This window comes from Myxine glutinosa, chromosome 2 (assembly GCF_964187855.1).
Source record: "Myxine glutinosa chromosome 2, kmMyxGlut1.1, whole genome shotgun sequence".
NCBI lineage: Eukaryota > Metazoa > Chordata > Myxini > Myxiniformes > Myxinidae > Myxine > Myxine glutinosa.
Window position 1 is genome coordinate 253,817,488 of NC_136262.1, and position 13,949 is coordinate 253,831,436.

Below are 13,949 nucleotides of genomic sequence, written 5' to 3' on the forward strand. Positions count from 1 at the left end.
TTGTGTGTGTGTGAGTAAAACATCAATTCTTACAGCTCCTTTTCTTTGAATTGTATTAACATTAATAATACAAGGCTTTTGATTTTGAATACAAGATGTTAATTTATTAAGATTGATTTGATTAACATATACCCCTACCATTTATTTATGAGAAAAAACCTATGTGATATTAATCATAACACCATTATCTGTATTAATCTGTAATTCTGTTTCCTCCAAAAGCAAACAATAAGCATCAACTTCTTCATTCTCCCCTCTTTCAATGTATAGAGAAGTATCCACTCGATTAGACTTTATAGTTTCCTTTTGAGAACTCAGGTCAATTGCGTAGATTGTATATAAACCTTTAAATGCAACCATATCCAAAATAGGATCATTATTACCATTACTTTCACACACCTTTTGGTAGGACTTGTAGGCTTCCGCATAATCATTTTTTTCCCAATCAATTTCCAATCTATCTCGCGGATAAAATGTGCCATCAAGAGAAACCCGAAGTTGTTTCACCTTAGCATTATCACTCAGCGCATTATTCTTATTAGTACCGTCCTCTCCATCTGGTTTTTTAAAAATGAGCCAGAGGTATCGTGGCTTTCCTTGAAGAACACCCAAATTCCAAGTGTAGGTAGTGTGTTCCAGTTTAACGTGTTGACATCTTCTTTTAAGGTATGATACATTTAGCGGTTTCTTTGAGTTAAGTCTTCTATTTAACATCTCTTCCGTTTTAAGATTAGGAGTATATTCACTGATATACCAACACAAATCATTAATAACAAATTTATTGTTGTCTCCAAAAGCATTTTCATCCCCAAAAAGCAACCTATTTACATTATCATTCCTTTGTAGTTGAAATCTAATTTTAAGACCATACAAAACTTTATCATAATCACAAAATCCAAATATACCTTTAAGAGGTACTGCTACGGTAAAACTATTCTCAGCTTTTGCGTCATCATTATACATTGACTTCCTTTGACTATAACCAGGGTCTGTGTTTGTTCCCGTTGACATATCAGGAATAAAGCCTTCAACAGCTCCCTTACCCATTCTATCACCAAACGAATATAGTGTAAATTTCATCATTTCAGATGTAGCAGAGACATAATCAACCGCTTCAACCTCTTGTGTTCCAATATACAGGCGGACACTGTCAAACATTTTCCAGAAGAAATCATTTACGAGTGTAGCATTAGTATTATTCGCAGCCTTAGTGAATTTAAATTTACACAGCAAGAAACTATCAGCTATATTCAAGTAAGTTTGTTGATTATTTATTTCAAAACTTTTTGTTCCGTTTGAATTCCAGTCTGTTCCTGTTATAGCATTTACCTTAAAATAGTCTTCCTTTTTAGTGGAGTTTGAAATGATAATCGTATCATCCAAATCATAGATACTATCAATCGCTTCCATACTTGTATTTATATAGCATTAAAATTGTTGAAACCCTGACCCAAGTATTTTAATGATTTTTTGTCGTTCTTGTGAAGATAGTTGAGTTTTACCTTTTTTTATTTCTTTGATTGCTTGTAATTTATGAGACTCCTTTTGAGCATCTTTTATACTCTTTATAGCACCCGCAACGGAGCCCGCGGCAGAAGCAGTTGAATCAATTAGGTCTTTATGTTTAAGGATGGTTGAACCAATACCCATTAGAGTATCAATTATCCCATCTCCTTTATTTCGAAATTGATGACCTACACCTCGTTGTCTCTTAGGTTTATAGTATCCTCTACCCACATACCTTGTATAGTCTGGTGAAAGGAACATGCCCTCCCCTGTAATTATTTTATATTTTCCCAACTCGTGTTTTCTCACAATAACCATTATTTATTTATTGAAAAACTTCACGTAGGTGAATTCTGATGGATATAATTTCATCATTAAAGGATATCATACGATTATCTTGGTCGGTTATCCTAAAACTTACTCTGTATATGGTTTTTCCTGACACAGGTAAATAGACAAGATTTTTTGGTTCCATATTAAATTTATAACCAATCGGGGTTGAGTATGCACTGAATGAAAATATTGTATTTGTTCTTATTCCATCGTTATAAGCACCATCAATCAAATCACAATGAATTAATACTGAATTTATACCGGAGGATATTTGGATAACATTATCACTGTAAAACGTCCCGTTATTTTCAATCTTTTTTGAAGAGAAACCCAATAGCTCTCTAAACGAATTTTCAATCGTGAAATCAACTTTATAATTATTTTTAAGTTTAATAGTTGATTTTGAAGTGTGTTTTTGAATATCTATTACAATATTTTTTGGTTCATCACCTTTTTCTTTCATAAGGCGAGAGACTTCTGAAGATATTTGAGAAATCTCGTAAGCTCCAGGTGAAACGGTTATAGTTTTATATCCACTTCCTGGATTATAACTAAACTTGTTGTTTTTCTCTGTGATATTAAAAAGGGTATTGTAAGTTTCCATTGACAACAAAGATGCCTCATATGAGGTAAGGGGGTCAAGTTGTAGTGGGTAAGGGAATGAAGCTGTGTAATCGCTCGTTGTGAAATTAAAACTAAGAATTGTGCTTCTCATCTTATTTAATATCTAATAAAATATCTTTGTATTGACATTTATTAATTATTTTCATGTTCATCAACTGATCTAAAATGGCTGAGGATTCATTAAAACAATTGTTGTTTCCAGCCTTCTTACTACCTAACAACAATAATAGCCTATTAACTAATTGTGATGGGTCATTTGGAAGAAAACTAACACCCGAACCAAGCTTACTTAAAGCATCAATAATATGTTTCTCCTTCTCATTCTTCTTACTTTTACCAGCAACAGAAACTCCATAATCAAGTGCATTTAGCAACTCAATATATACCCTATCTTCCTCTCTTTCCATATCAAGTGGTTCCTCAAAATATTTTGAACCGCTGAATCCGGGGTTTGTTAGAAGAAACATTAATCTTGGAGTTAATTTAACATTTGGTTGAGTAGAACTCAAGAACATCAATTCATCATTAAATATCAATACCTTTTCTTCCACAAGATGAAACACTGCTGGTTCTTCTGTTGGAATGAGACCTGCTCTGGTTTTTGAACCCGCCGAATATTCATTGTTTTGAAGAGCTTCCACAACATAATTAGGGGGTTGATTTACCTCCTCAAGTTTCCGAAATAATCCCTCGTCATCATATTCTAATTCACCAAGTTCTTGTTTTGTTATCTGACTAAAATCTTTGAGCATTTGAAGTTTTTTCGGAGTAAATTCTACCGTGGGAACTGTAGGTGAGTGTTGAGTTTTCAAAAGTGGTTTAAAGAATTTCTCTTGTTTTCTTTCAAAGGCTTCTTCACCAGTTAGTTTCTGTCTCCATTTCTTCTTTATCTCTTCCTGTTGTTTAACAACTTTTGAAACTAATTGTTGATGTTCCTTAAACTTTCTTTCTCTTTCTTCGGTATTCATTTTCTGTATTTATTTATTGAAAAATATCATTTAGTATCTCATCTTGTTTCACAACAATATATTTATATTTTCCAATCGTGTGTTTCATATAATTTTCAAATTCTTTTTTACTACATAACGTAGAGCAATTATCTCTCCAAAAATTATTTACATCTATTGAATTTAACTTAAATAAAATAAAAGTATTGGCATTGTTTCTTATTGAGCGTCGTGGGAGTTGAAAATATGATTGACTAAGATATATACAATTACAAGAAGAATGTCTCCCTCTTGTATAGTAGCTATCCATTACTGTTTGGTTTCTCTCATTAACACAATCATCAAAGATGACGAGGTTCTTTTTTGATTTATCTAAATCTTGAGGTGAAGGTATATCATCCGTATTATCACTGAGAATACAAGTTATGGGTTTCGATTTTGATTTCTGTGTATCACAAAATAATTGTATTATATCTTCAATATTATAATCATTCAGTTTGTTTTGAAGTTTAAATAAACCGATAATGTCTTCCTTTTTAAGACCTGCATTAAAACCCTGTGAGAGTAGTTGATACTCGGGTTGAAAACTTGACTTTGTAAAAATTATTAAATTATCATAATCTAAAAAATTAGGACCAAGGAGCATCTTTAAAAGTAAACAGGTTTTCCCACATCCGCTTGAACCAACTATTAGACATCTCAATGAATTTGGAATGTTTTTATGGTTATTAAATTTTATCTTATTTTCCCAAATGGGTAAAAAATCATTCATTTATATATTTGGAAAACAAGTCATCCAACTTTTTTTGAGCTATTTTAGAAACTCTATATTTTATCCTGAGTTCGGGTTTAATTTCAAAATAATTCATTATTTTATTTATGTAGTATCTTGTATTAACATTTCCATTAAAATTATTTTGAATAATAAATATCATTAAACCCTTATACATTTCCTCAATACAAAGAGTCTCTTTCCTTGTAAGAAATGGTGTATTATCACCATAATGCTTAACATTCATCTCTCTTATTAATCTTGTAAAGTAATTCATTTTTGGTTCTAATTTAAAAGAGTTATATGTTTTTTTATATTTCTTATTATCATTAATTAGAATATAATCACAGAATAAACATTGTTTATATGAATCCTCATCATTAAGCCCCACTCTATCACAAGCCGGACAATTCTCTAATTTATCATATGGAGAGTCTGGAAATTCTAAATATCCTTCAGAACTTATCATATTTATGTGGTAAATTTTTACTTAAACTAAACGCAAGTTTATTCATTAATAAATACAATGTTTCAAAGCACAAAAGACAAATTTCAATCAATCTCTACTTCGGTGGAAGATATAGAAAAATATGTCAAAGATGTTAAATTGAACAAAGATAAATATGGAAATTTTTGGGTAAAACCAGTTATGGAAAATAACATGAGCCCCTCTATTTCATTTAAAGGAAGAGCTCTAACTATACCTGGAAAGACATCCATTAAAGTAAATCTAACAAAAGTTTATCCTCTACTCCTGGCAATTTATTCAAAGCTTGAAAAAGTGATTGACCACGATACTTTGAAAAAGAATGATAAGACCATTAATAATTCTAGAGGAGACATTTGTATTTTCTTTAATAATCCAAAGGGTGTAGATCTAAGTAAAATGAATGATGTTAATATTTCTGGTGAAATGTCATTTCGTTCTATGATAGTTAGAGATTATTTAAAGATAACTTTTGATATAAAAATTGTAGAGATTGAATCTGTTAATGAAAGAAAGTATATAGATATTGATGGGAATATTTTTCTTGCTAATTAAATATGAGTCAATACAGCAGTGAAGATTTTACTATTTCATTGAACTCAGACGATAGTGATGATAGTATTTCATTGAACTTGGACGATGGTGATGATAGTATTTCATTGAACACAGATGATAGTTATGATACTAATAGTTTGTGCTCAAATGATAGTTATGAGAGTAGCTTTATTGATGACTCTGAGTATGATTCTGAGTATTCATGTGATAGTTATGACTTAGATGATTCTGAGTGAAAAAGTGTTTTAGTTTAAGCACAGCGATATATATAAAACGGAGCTGTAAAGCTCAAAAGTGTTTTATTTTAAGCACAGTGATATATATAAAACACCACGTTTTCTCACGCTATAAATATGGTTTATTGTGATACTTGCGAGAAGGAAGTAAAATATTATAAACAACATATTCTCACCGCAAAACATACATACAACATTTTAAACAAACTTTCCCCTCTTCCACCTGAAACAAAACACTGTTCTACATGTAATAAAAATATCCTCAAGAAAGGCTTCAAAATACATCTTAAAACAAATCTACATTTATCAAATTTTATCACAACTAAAAACTCTGATGGAGCATTCAAAGGACATATTAAAATAAGAGTCTTTAACTTCAAACCTCCTGAACCAGAGTCTATAGTTGATGCTGTAGAAATAGTTAAACCTGCTGTTCAAACGTTGATTGAAAAAACACTAAAGGAAATGAAACCACTTAAATTTTATATGGGAGTAAAATTAGAAATGACAAAGGATGAAGGAGTTATAGATGCACCATACATGAGAACTGAGCCACACTTTATATCTTCATATCAAGATTTTAAAACATCAGGAGTCTATGATGAACTTATTAAACAAGAGCAAGATGTGGATAATTCAATCGTAGGAAGTGGATTCAATATAGGAAAAATTATTTACATAGACATTCATATTCTTAAATCAGATCCTCTAAAAGCTTCTTCTTACATTGATTTACCCAGTGTTATCAAAAATAGAAAAGCAGTTATCAATATCAAAAATAAAGACAATAAATGTTTTCTCTGGTCTATTTTAGCACACTTACATCCTCCACATTTTCATGATGAAAGAGTATCTCATTATAAAAAATATGAGAATACATTAAATACGAAAGATCTAAAGTTTCCGATGACTTTAAATGATATTCCTAAATTTGAAAAGATGAATAATTTATCAGTTAATGTTTATGGTCTAACAGAAACAAACAACATTCAGGTTTTAAAGCTTTCTGACAATTGTAAACAAACTCATATTAATCTTCTATATTTTAATTCAGACGAAAATTCACATTATACATACATCAAAGATATTGCTAAATTAATAAAACCACAAGTCTGTAAGAGAACAAATAAAATATATATTTGTTTGCGTTGTCTTAACTTCTTCAATTCACAAGAAAGATTAGATAAACATTCAAATTATTGTGGCGAACATAAATCAACGGTAATCAATATGCCTAAAGAAGGCTCAAAGATCACATTCAAAGATGAAAATAAAAAGATCAAACATCCATTTGTTATATATGCTGATTTTGAAAGTATTTTAGAAAAAATTGATACTGCTTCTCAAGATCCAAAAGAATCATACACAAATAAATATCAAAAACATACTCCTTGTGGTTTTTGTTATTATATCAAATCATCCGTTGGTGATAAATATAACAAGTTAGAGATGTATAGAGGCTCAAATACCCCAGAGGAGTTTGTGAAACGACTAGAAAAAGACTGTGTTCGATTAACCAAGATAATGAGAGAAACCAATAAACCAATGTCCTTAACAAGTAAAGAAAAAAGGGAATTTATAAAAAACAATGTCTGTCATATTTGTGAGGAGAAAATTGGTAAAGGTCTAAAGGTTAGAGACCATTGTCATCTCACTGGTAAATATAGAGGTCCGGCTCATCAAAGTTGTAATATTAATTATCAACTCCCCTCTTTCATTCCTGTCTTTCTTCATAACAACGCTCATTATGATACACATCTATTTATCAAGGAACTCTCAAAGACTTCTGGAAGTATCTCAGCAATTCCAAACACGGATCAGAAATACATTTCATTCACAAAAACAATTCACACATCTCCTATTACTCATATCAGATTTCTTGATACATTTAAATTCATGGCAAGTCCATTGGTTAACTTGGTTCAAAATCTAAAAGAGTTTCCATGTCTTTCAGAGTATTTTTTAGATAAAGATTTTCTAACACAAAAGGGAATTTACCCCTATGACTATATGGACTCATTTGAGAGATTCAATGAAACACAACTTCCTTCAAAAGAAAATTTCTATAACAAATTAAATAATAGTCATATATCTGATAAAGATTATGTACACGCACAAAATGTTTGGGAAAAATATAACATCAAGAATCTTGGCGAGTATCACGATTTGTATCTCAAAACTGATGTGCTTTTATTGGCCGATGTATTTGAAGCCTTTAGATCTGTTTGTCGCACTGGATATGGATTGGATCCTGCTCACTACTACACAGCACCTGGATTGGCCTGGAGTGCGATGTTGAAAATGACAAAACAAGATTTGGATTTGATAACCGATGTTGATATGCTTTTGATGATTGAAAAGGCAAAAAGAGGTGGAATTTCACAAGTCTGCTCGAGTAGATACGCAAAAGCAAATAACAAATATCTTCCAAATTATGATCCAACGAAAGAGAGTTCTTACTTGATGTACTATGACGCGAACAACCTGTATGGCTGGGCAATGTCTCAGGCTCTTCCTTATGGAAAACTTAGATGGGTAAAGGAAAAAGACTACAAAAACGTTTTACAAGATGTATGTATCTCTACACAAAAAGAATTGGATGAAGAAAAAGTTGGTTATTATTTTGAAATTGATTTAAAATATCCAGAGGAACTCCATAACCTACACAAAGATCTCCCATTTGCTTGTGAGAAAGCAAGTCCAAAGAAAGAATGGTTGAGTGATTATCAACGATCGTTTGATATAGGTGAATGAACAGAAAAATTACTTACTACATTATATAACAAGAAAAATTATGTTCTACACCAAAGAAATTTGCGACAATATTTATCAAAAGGTCTAAGAGTAGAGAAGATCCATAGGGTTCTAAAGTTCAATCAAAGTCATTGGTTAAAGGGGTACATTGATTTTAATACACAAAGAAGAACAGAGTCAAAAACAGATTTTGAGAAAGACTTTTATAAATTGATGAATAATGCGGTCTTTGGTAAGACTATGGAGAATGTGAGGAAAAGACAAAATATCAGACTATCAACATCTTGGGAACAAGCATCAAAATTAATTAATAGACCGAGTTTTACTCGAGCTGAGGTCTTTACTGAGAACTTTTGTGCGATCCATTTGATTAAAGAGAGTATTGAAATGAACAAACCTATTTATATTGGAACAACAATTCTTGATTTATCAAAGTCATTAATGTATGATTACTTTTATAATAACTTGAGGAAGAAATATCAAAATGATGTTAATCTACTTTATATGGATACAGATAGTTTTATTTTGAAAATTAATACCAACGATGTTTATTCAGACATGAAAAGAGACATTAATATCTATGACACGAGTAATTACAGTCCAGAGAGTGAGTTGTTCTCTTCTAAAAATAAAAAGGTGATTGGAAAGTTCAAGGATGAATTAGGAGGAAATGTTATGAGTGAATTTGTGGGATTGAGGTCAAAGGCTTATGCTTATAAATACATTGTGAATAACGTTGAAAAGACTGATAAGAAGTTAAAAGGTGTAAAGAAAAATGTTATTAAAGAAACAATAAACTTTAAGGATTATTATAACTGTTTAACAACAAAGAAAGAAGAGTTTAGAAAGATTAATGGAATAAGAAGTTATAAACATCAATTATATTCAGAAGAGATAAATAAGAAAGCATTGGGGGCTTTTGATGATAAGAGGTTTATTTTAGAAAATGGAATTGATAGTCTCCCTTATGGTTATATAAGTATATAAGTGATAAGATATATATATAAGTGATAAGATATATATATAAGTGATAAGATATACATAAGTGATAAGATATATATAAGTGATAAGATATATATAAGTGATAAGTTAAAAAGGGGGGGGGTTGGGGATTTTAACGGGCTACCGCCGCCTTTTTTACTATTATATAAATGATAGAACCAAGTATCAACCAGACTAAAGAGTGGAGGTGTAATCAACCTTGGTATATAAATGGAAAACATAATGAATGTGAAAAATATCAAATAGGTATAATTGAAAAGGCAACTGGTAAAAAAGTTCACAAAACAAATAAGAGAATTAATTTAAATACCGGTGAATTGGGTAAAAAAGATGGAAATATTTTTGAGTGGACGGAAAACTTTGATGGTTGTCAGGAAAATATATACTTTAATTTAAAAATGGTATGTGGCACTGGAGGCGCTCAAGCAAGAACATTGAGGGAGGTTTACCATTTTATCTTAGCTCAGTTAAAATATCTTAATAAAGAACCAAACTCAAACATATTTTTTGTTAATATATTAGATGGTGAAGAGAGTTGTAGGAGAATTAAATTATTTCCCACGCATAAACAAATATTTGTAGGGTCGTTGTTTGAGTGGGTTATATTCACCAGATGATATTAAGAGTAAAAGGTTAAAAGGTTCATAAGGTCAGAAGGATCACAGGTGTTTAAGTGGTCTAATGAATAAGGATAACATGTCAAAAGGTTAGAAGGTTCGTAAAGAACAGGGTGAGAGAAATATAGGTGTTTAGGGGCAATGAGGGAGGGAAAGAATTAATATGGAAGTGAATGGGTCAATGTTTGAGTGGGTCAAAGATTAATCTGCCAGATGATATGTAGAAGAAGGATGATAGGTCTATAAGAGAAAACAAATATTTGTAGTGTTTGAGTGGTCTAATGAACAACATTAAGGATAGGTACTACAGACAAAAGGTTCATAAAGATGAGGGTGGGAGAAATAGAGGTGTTTATGATTTTTGAAAAAGACAAGGGGGTAAATGACATTAGATAGGGATTTCCCATGTTAAACGGAGGTGTCCCAGAAGCAACATTATTACACTACTGGTGGTGATATTGTGTAGTTCGTGTCGTATTTCCCCAACAGAGCGTTGTGTTTGAGCGTTGTGTTTTGTGCCTTGTCTTATGATAACTCGTAGCCAAGCTATGTCGACCAGAGAAGTGAGAGTTCAACCTGATCATGTTGACAGTCGCGTGGGTGGCGATGCGAGCGACGCAATCAGCATTGACCCAGTCACTAAACCCGATATGTTAGGAAGCGATTCCATCATGACTAAATGCATGCGTTCGCCCTTCTGGACCGGGCTGACTCCGGTTCAACAACTTGACATGTATAAATGGGAGAATGACAGGGCAGAGAGAGAGCGTGCTGCGGCAGCAGAGAGAGAGCATGCGGCAGCAGAGAGAGAGCGTGAGAGAGAGAGAGAGAGCGTGCGGCAGCAGCAGAGGCAGCAGCAGAAGCTGAACACGTCAGAGAGCATGAGTTGCGAATGTTGACTGAACGACCGCGGGCAGAGGGGTCTGCTGCAAGAGTCCCGGAAACTGTTCATGTTCGTTTGCCGGACTGGACGGGAGACACGAAGCCAGAAGCGTATCTGGAGATGGCGGAGAAGTTGTTGGCTGCCGGTGGCATTGATGAGAGCTTGTGGGTCGGCCATCTTGTGAGCCATCTATCTGAGAAGGCGAGGGAGGTATATGCGAGGATGGCAACCGAGGACGCAAACAAATACAGGGCATTGAAGGCCGAGATTTTGAACGCCTATGCGGTGTCCGCATGTATTTATAGGAGAAATTTTTTCAGCTGGACTCGTGAGTCCAGTCAAACCTATGAGGAACATTCGCGGGCCTTGTTGGAACAGCTGCAGAGATGGTTCAAGGGGAGCAAGGTTGAGTTACCTCAAGCGGTTGCGGAACTCCTGGTGCGTTACCGTATCGATCAACAGCTTCCGCCTGACTTAGCATTGTTTCTTGTCGACAAAGACACTGTTTCCTTGGCAGACTGCGTCAACCTTATTGATAAACATGTTTTGGCGTGCAAAATGCTGCAAGTCACGCAGTCGCGTCGTAAGACGGAGGAGTCTGCGATCAAGACCGCCCCCCGTCTGCCCGGCGGCTGGATCGAGGGGAGGGGTTCTCCGATGCCCTCCACTGGTGGCGGTCGCGAGCCGCAGACCAGGGCAGGGCCCTGGTGCGATTTCTGCAAACGCGTGGGGCACGGTGAAAACCGCTGCTTCTCTAATCCCGCTAGTCCGGCCTACCGAGGCAACCCTCCTGTTAAGTCGGAGGGAGATCAGTGGAGCTCATCCGCCGGGCCCTCGCACACGACGGTGGCATCGGTGACCGAGGTCACTGCCACCGAGGCTAATTCCATTCATCCACTGTACCAGGATTATTCAGGGACAGCCTTAGTGGGTGGCCCTGATTCGAGGCTGAAGTTTGAGGCCCAATACCTTCGGGATACTGGGGCGACACGGTGTGTTCTCCGGGCGGGGGTAGTTCCGGCCTCTCAGATGCGTTATACCGGCGAGTATACCCTCCTTCGGGGCATTGACCGGGTTCTTGGCCGGTATCCCCTTGCCCTCCTCGAGGTCCGGAGTGACATTTTTAAGGGTCCAGTGACCTGTGTGGTGGTACCCTACTACCCGATACCCGGGGTCTCCTTGCTGATTGGCAATGATGCCATGGCCAGGGAGGAGTCATTGACTCTGACCTGTGGGGGGGTCACTAGATCCCAGAGTAAACAGGCGGAGAGAGTGGCGGAGTCAGACATATCTTCACTCTGGCCCGAGGAGCCTAGCGCCTCGACTCCAGTTCCCGACGGTGACGTTGCGTCAGCTGAAGTCCACCCGAGCCTCCCGTCAAGCCACCCTCAGGTGCCGTGCTCCTCAGGGACCGCTCCCGCCATGTCGCGATTCAGCAGGAACGCTAATGCTAAGGTATATGTGGGAAACCTGGGCAATGGAGCAGCGAAAGCCGAGCTAGGGAGGGTCTTCGAACATTACGGACCACTCCGCAACGTATGGGTTGCTCGAAACCCACCTGGATTTGCAGTTGTTGAGTTTGAAGAGCCACGAGATGCTGAAGATTCGGTCAGAGCCCTTGATGGAAGGTTAATTTGCGGATCGCGTGTGTGCGTCGAGATGTCGAATGGCATGTCGCGGCGGCCTCGTTTCAGACGCCCTTTGGTCCGCAGGCCTTTCGACCCGAACGATCGATGTTACCAGTGCGGTGAAAGGGGTCATTACGCATATGACTGTTGTTCTCGACACCGGAGGAGTACCCGCCGCTCTAGGTCTCGGCCCGTTTCCTTCCTGTCAACGCTTCCCCCAACTTGAGTTTGGCCCCCTTGCCTCTCTATTGTGCTTTGTGTGAAGTGTAACTCTTGTAGGGTAGATATTAAGGTGGTGTATGGTGTTAAAATTTGTGTGTGAAAAAAAAAAAAAACCAAACTGGTTCATTGTTAACCTGTTAATGCCTGTTAATTGCCTGTGCGTTAATAATTGCGTTATTGTTGCGCTATTGCGTTGCGTTGTATTGTTGCGTTGTTGCGTTATTGTTGTTAATAAGTGTTAATCTATCTATAATTCCAGTAATCTCTGTCTGTACGTTTGTCTGTGACCGCTGTTTCTCGACAACCACGGGTCCGATATACTTTTAACTTGCCAGGTATATTGCTGGGGACCCGAGGATGTGCCTTTTCAAGGTTTCATATTAATCGGACAATTACTTACCGAGCTATGTCCAAAAAACGATTCAACCAATCAGAGAGCAGCGAACGATCGCGTGTGCCGAACGTGGCGGGCACACTCTGCCTCGGATGGCACATTTGAGAGCGTATTCATTTATTTCACGTTTGCAAACTATGTTGGCGTTAAACTATGTTTTACAACTAATAAAAACGAATTTGCGATTCATTCGCTTTCCTGCGCGTTTGTGCACGCGATGGCGATTTCTTTACCAAACTCCGGAAGCCGTTCGCTTTGGACCAAACCATTGCATGTAAATAGAGGGGGGGGATTGTCACCACTCGCAAGCCGTTCGCTTTGGACCAAACCATTTCATGTAAATAGAGGGGGGGGATATAATTTTAGATATAGATATAGTACGGGCATGCCCTAGTAATTGTTAATTGCGTTAATTGCCTGTTAGCGATTACCGCCATCATCTTGCCATGTGATTTGCACCTACTACAAATACTGGTTTTAAAAACGCCGTCTATTCGACGGGGTTTTTACTTAGGGGGGGAGGACTGTGAGAAACCACCGGTGAAACCACCTGTTCTCACCCAGATTTGGTGCCCCGCCCACCGCGTGACGTGGCCTCCTTGGAGCCTCACGCGATCGGGAGGCGATTCGGCACGTGATTGGTGGAGGGTCAGAGAGCGCGGTCGCCATCTTATGCAACGGACGCGACTCTCGAAGGCTCCGAGTGGGAAATAGATAACGGGATTTCCCTTAATCTTCACGACAGCCGCGTTGGGCTGATCGTTTACCGTTCTGTATTTTACGAGTGAGTAACTCCGGAAGAGAACGAGTGATTCGGAGATCGTCGATTGGAACCGCGAGTGATCTTGCCTGCGTCCTGTTTGGAGCTTCTGGGGCCGACAGTTCCTGCAGGCCTTGTGCGGTGTATTCCACTCTGTTACCCTCCGAGTCCCGGAGATCGTCGATGGGAACCGCGAGTGATCTTGCCTGCGTCCTGTTTGGAGCTTCTG